The sequence below is a fragment of the Chaetura pelagica genome, unplaced genomic scaffold (genome assembly GCF_000747805.2).
Source record: "Chaetura pelagica isolate M959 unplaced genomic scaffold, ChaPel_1.0 scaffold21, whole genome shotgun sequence".
Lineage (NCBI taxonomy): Eukaryota > Metazoa > Chordata > Aves > Apodiformes > Apodidae > Chaetura > Chaetura pelagica.
Genome location: NW_009952251.1, coordinates 1755678 through 1762548, shown reverse-complemented (window position 1 = coordinate 1762548; position 6871 = coordinate 1755678).

Below are 6871 nucleotides of genomic sequence, written 5' to 3'. Positions count from 1 at the left end.
GGCCCCGCCGCGGCCTTCTCGGGACAGCGACTCGGTGCCCCCGCCGCGCACACAGCGACGTCCGGCCTGCGGCTTGCGCTTGTGTTTTGTTAAAGCGACTCACAGAGGATTCAGTTCTGTTCAGAAACAGCACAATATTTATTTAACATCTTTATATATTTATATATATATATTTATTTATTTTTCTGCATTGCAGACTGTGTCGAGTTTTATACATCTCTATTTACAATGATTTAAAATAATTATATTTCATCTCTGGCAGGTATTTACAAAGTCAATAGTAACTACATTTCACATTTCAACAACAGTCAACAGCATTAACCAGCTCATTAAGACGGTTAAGATAATGGCTTACATGCACCAATAACATGATCTTCAATACGTGCCATCTTCAGGTTTAAGAAAGACGATTTGCCCTGGTCCCAGGGTGAAAGGACATCATACAGCAGAGGTCATAGTTATTAAAAACCCGTTTGTTTTAGTCCTTCACCAGTACCAACTCTTGAAGGCTGGGGTTCATACCAGCATGCAGGGCTATCCTGCAGGGTCTCACACTACCCACCCATGTCCTTTTGCCCAGCCTGTTTGCCATGGGCTACTTGCTGCTTATGCTCCTTCTGTGACAGAGATAACATTACACAATGGTGAAGTAGTAAAAATCCTCAGAAACCTTACTTCACAGAAACAAACCTGGCATGACAGAAAAAAGAATATAATCTTACAACCCTTGCACAGTATTTCTTTTTGCTAGTAAAATCGATGGTGTATCCTGTATTCTTACAAGGACAAAAACAGATCAAAATATTCACTATAAAGTACAGGAATTACAAATTTAAAAAAATGCAGCATGGAGTACCTCACTTTAGTTGTTGGATTTTTGTTGTTTGGGTTTTTTTACTGCAAATTAAAGCTAGCATAGTAAATCTAAAATGTATTAAGAGTATCTGATTTAATTATTAAAAACCTTTATTAGCTTTTCCCTGGAATCTTCAATATGGAAAATAATGTCAAATGACTCAAATTTCTTTCATCATATAGTATTTATCCATAAATAACCAGCTATTAATATCCATCCCAAAAGTCCCTACTATGTGCAAGAAAACAGTAAAGTCTTGTTTCAAAGTCATCATTGAACACTGGCACACAAAAGCACAGAGACACACACCCCAGTATCTGTTAATACTGTGACAAGTTGGTTTATCCTAAGGGATTGTTAACTCACATCTACTGTATACGTGAAGCCACAAAGTTTTTACTTCTTGCATTTTTCATAAATTTATGACATAAAAGTCTAGCACAACAAGAACTGCCTGAACACAAAGAATAGTGTCAAAAGCCAGTGTTTCTGTCACTCCCAAGTCGTCCTTATTTTAGAACAAAAAGTAAAAAGTTGCTCAATTTGTACTATTGTTTCTGTTTTGTGATCAGTTCTGGAGAGGATGAAGACACAGGATCCACTACCTATTTGTCAGAAGTTTCCTTGCCAAAGCACGACAGAGTTACTTTACTAGGAAACACTCCTAATAAAAAAAATCTCCCCTGACCATTTTGCTCTCTAAAACAAAAAACCTGTGTGAGTTATATATCACATTTTCATGAGTGATTAATCACCTTTTCAAGAGTCAAATTTTAATTTGCTTTAAATAGTTCTATCAGAATACAAAGATACTCCATGCTAAATTGTTTACATCTCACCCACTGTAAAACACTGGGAACTCATAACTAAGTAACTGGTTAATAAAACTTGATCTCATCACTTTGCTCATCATGCACAAACTAAAATGTAGAGCAAGATTTTACTGTTCAAATACAAAGTTTGACTATATATCTGTTCCCATCAATAGCTCCTCACAGGAAAAGCTCAGCAATGTTTTACAATAGAAGAGAGAACCTATGGAACCACTATAAATTAATTAGGTCCCTCAGATACCACCTTTGGTAAAATCTGATGAACACAGTAAAAAAAAAAAATAAAAAATCAGGGGAGAGAGGTCACCTAGAGAAAATTAAACTAAAAAACTGAAGCAAAAATGTGTTGGTTTGGTTTCTTTGTTTGCTTTGGTTTTGTTTGTTGTTGTTTTTTAATTGGTTTTTTTGTTTTCTTTTCATTAAATCTTGAATACAGACAAATAACATGGGATAGATTTTTGCTAAATCCATTTTTGGAAGCTGTAAGGTACCCTTAGACTTCTTACAGCTTGCTTCTGAACTTCCAATATTACAGGCCTTGACACTTGCCAAACGTACTAGGCAAGTTTATCTGAAATGGTTAGCTGTTATTTCCCAAAACCTTGTTCCAACATTTTTAAATTTTAAATAACATTTCATAATAACTATGTGCAAATCCTCATACATCTGTCTTGCAAAATCCACTTACTGCTTGTTTTCAGGAACTACTGACAAACCAAGTTGGTCACACCTCTCCATCATCTTCCACCACTGTGTTAAGAGGCAGGTGAGTATTCTGGTTCATCAGCTGGTCATGACACACAAATTTTGACAGACTGATATATGTATACACTAACAAAACACCCACATCATGATCTGTGACCCTGAATCACCTGCAGAAAGGCTTTTCATAGCAAAGGGTATCTAAGTGCCAGTGGGAAAACAAACCAAAAAATAATCAAAAGAAATTAAGGCCCACATGCTAGAAACAAACAGCATTTAAATATAAACTGAAGAAAATATAAAATATTGAATAATTTTATTTAAATAAAAAATGCAATGCAAGCACAGATTATCTGGCTTCTTTGCTTACCATGCTTGGAAAGGAGTGATATTTTGTAACTTTAGTCCTGCAAGCATTCTAAACAAGAAATTAAAACAAATTTTTTAAAGGGGCATATTTACTCTTCTGATGCAAACTATTCCTATGACGTAAATGGTTGTTACAAATAAGACCTAGCTAATGGCTGTAATGCAATATTGACCATGCCAAGGTAGCAATATCTTTGGCAATCAGAGAACTGCAGAATTTAAGGATGTGTTTATTAGTTACTAAAAGCAGAAATACCTTTTTGTTCTGTGTGCAGCACATACACTTCATTCAAACACATTCCATTATGTTTTCCAGACCTCCTCCAGGATTGTGAGTAAAATATCTAGTCTGTACTGATTGATTTTTATAATTTTGCTCAAGAAGTTATTTTTGGTTCTCAGTCTTCAAACCAATTTAAATTTTTTAAGCCAAGATAAACAAAAAAATTCTGGTTTGTGACCAAAATGAAAATGCTGAACACTTAAAAGGGATAGCCATTGGTTCATCATAAAATAAGAAAAGTTTAAAACCTTAGGTTAAAATATAGTCATAGCATAGCATTATCTATTCCAAAATTAAAATTTTCAAAATATGATTCTCTGAACATGTTATACATCAAATATTGAGGAAAATCTCCCTGGAGCAAAAATTTTCCAAGAACAGTAATAATCTTCATTAAAGAAGTAAAACAAACCACATAGTATCTGGAGACAAAAAAGGGACAGAGTTGGGGTCACATGACTACAGAGTAGCTTTACCACCATTACAGTGCAGATTTCCACCTTGATCTTGAAAAATATGTTCATATTTACATCCAGTATACACAAAGTTCAGGAAATTGATTGTCAACACATGACAAATGTATGTACCTACCCACACACAAGTAAACCTCACATGGTGAGAAAAAACCCTGACCCAGTAAACTCCAGTATTCATAAGTAGTGCAAATATATACTTTGTCAGAAAACATACTTTTTTTTTCTCACTATTTTGATGTTAAAACAGATAACTTTAATTATGTTAAAGCTAGCAGAAGCATGTTGGAAATGTTGTATTTAAGATCAACACACCTGCAAAGCACAAATACTAGAACTAATGCTTACTGGCTGCAATGTGATGTTCAGCATTGCAGAATGAAGTATGCTGTTAAAAACGTTTTTCCCAAATTCACATCAGAAAATGTGTTCAAAGAAATCTGCATTTAAAATGGACAGTCACATACTAAGTCTCCAAATCAAAGCTAGAAAGATAATACAGCAACTTAAGCTGTCATCTTGCAACATTAATTTTATTAGGTATTTTTACTTAATCACTTTGCTGCCCACAGGATGAACAAATGGCTATTTGACCAAAAAGCTGCTCACAATAATCACCTGAAAAGGATAAGCAAACTGGAGTTAGCAATCCCAACGCTTTGTATTTTTTTAAAATTATAAAGCACAACAAAAATGAGCTGCAAAATGACAGCATATAGTGATGTGGTAAAAATTGTATCAACAAATAATTAATTTGTCCCAAGTTAAATATATATATACACACATCAAAATATAGTGCCCACACTTCCTCACCTATGGAGTACATGTATGTGCCTAGACGTGCACATGCACAGGGGGGAAAAAAAATATTAAAAAATCAGTGTTCTGCTTTTTTACCTTCTAACGCTGCAGTTGCAATGAAATATTGCAGAAATCTAAATCTAGTGCGTCAGGTAAAGTACCAAATGTTCTAAAACAAGACACAGCAGAGTGACTTCAGGGTAAAGAGATTTAAGCCTACATATTTGCCAAAGGTGTCAGAAACTTTAAGTATGTTTTGTACTTCATTTAGTACTTTGCATATATAATCAGAAAGACAGCAGTAATTCCCTCAACTCATACCCCAGACACTTGTAATTCTGTTTCTGCCATGATGCTTTCAAGTGAAGTGAAATGCTGAACTTAGGTGTACGAAGCCTCGCTACGGTCTTAACACACCTTGGCACAGTTTGAGACACATATAGAAGCATTAATGATAATCATGATATACAGCACTGGCAAAGCCTGTTACTACAGTTGGTTTGGAGACACTAGTGATGATTCATTTTGTAAGACAGATCTTGAACAGTGCTTGTCTGAAAAATTACAAAATAAGCTCCCACAACTGAAACATTGCACTAAAAGGATAATCAGCACCTAGCAAAAAATACTTCTTAAAAGGGATAAATTTGAACTTTAAAAAGCCTTCCATGGGGTAAGTATATATACACAAGAAAAATAAAAATACGATGGATGAAATTGTAACAAAAGGCACATCTTCAAAATGAGAACTGTAAAAGTATCTTAAAAGGTAGTTTGACTGAAGTTTTAACCAATTTGAATTTATGCATGTCCATTTGACTTCCTGATCTGAAGACACTGAGCTGTCTCACTTTCCTGAAATAGTTTAATAGTGCAGGAGTCCATACATAAGAGTTTTTAAATTAATTTTTAGAAGTTTTAAAATTTGGCCTGATGCCAATTTACATGTCCTGAAACTTCTGGATAACTGCTTATAACACTAAATGTAGAAAGTAGAGAACCTTACTATTGAACAATTCTACTTTTTAAAATGCTAAAATTAAGCAATTATTTAAAAAAAATTAGCTGACACTCCTGACCTTCTCTTTCCCAAAGATTCAAGCATATTGTTTGGTCCTTTTCAATTCACAGTGATGGTTCTTCAATAGAATTTCCTTTTTCACTGTTTCTACTATGAAAACATACACTGTACTTTCAGCCATCACTTACCAATTGTCTCCACTAGCAAAACTTTATAAAATAAAGTTTAACCATATACAGCTTTTGGCATTTTTACAGAAAAAGCCTTGTAACTTAACCTCAGCTTTGTCTTAGTTCTACCTGTATGTGACTGATGGTCCTTAGAGATTAACTTCAATTCAGAAACTGTAAGGTTTTCTTTCTTTCTGATGATTCTATTTACTCTTCAATCAAATTTCTGCATCAGTCCTGAAGCCAATTAATTCACTTTACAAAGGCTAGAACAGCAAAGAGACTCGTCAAACTACAAAAAAACCTTCAAGTATTTAAAATAATTTTAATGTAAATTTGAAAAAGGTTATATTTGAAATAAAGTGATTTAAAAGCAAGACAAAAACAAAAAACAAGCAAACAAAACAAAACCAACTACCAGAAAGGCAACACCATGTCATGGTCCTGAATTTCTTAAAGACTATCATTACAAGATAGTCTGCTATTTATTAACTGCTTATATTTTTCCTTCACAGTTACAGGGAAACAAAAACATCCACATAAAGATTGTAACTATTTCCCATGGGTTTACAATTTGTAAACTTCCAGGATATCATACGTGACTTAAGTATAGAGGATGAACTTTCCCCCTTTTCCCACTAACAATCCAAGAGATAGAGATGGAAAAATACAAGCATTCTCTTGTGTAACCAGAAATGTGCTTCTAAGCAGTGCTCTCTAGCATAAGTACCAGCCAGTGCACACACACCAAGGATATACATTCAATGGCATGAGTTCTGAATTTTCTAGAGCAGGGCCAACCCACTAAAATAAGTTAAAAAAACCTCACCAGGTTATAATACACCAAGGCAATGACCCTTCTGGGAAAAAAGGACTGTCAGTACCCCATTACACAAATGGTGTTTCTAGAAAAGCATTTCACATTGAAGCTTCAGTGTTTCTAACAAAATATTGTCTCTATCCCTGAGACAGCCCCTTAAGAGTATGGTCTGTCCAGACTGAAGGATTCTTCAAATGAATCCATGATTGAATTTAGGGACAATGAGAAAGCAGCTGAGAGGGGCACGGAGTGTCCAACAGCCATGTTACCATAGAAAGCAGCCTGAGAAATACTCTACCCGAATATGCCTTTCCATTCAGTGATCAGCACCTCACAAGAATAACAACAAAAAAAGGAGCAGAGCTAGCCATTAGTTCCTGGGAAAGTAGTGTTCCCCTCCCACTTACAAAGCAAATTGCTTTAACAGCATGGTGGTGTCTACATTAGTCTATATGCAGAATGACCCTGTATCCTAGAGGAGAAGACACGTAACATCACATATGGCTACAACGCCATTAGAAGTGCATTGTAACCAACATTATC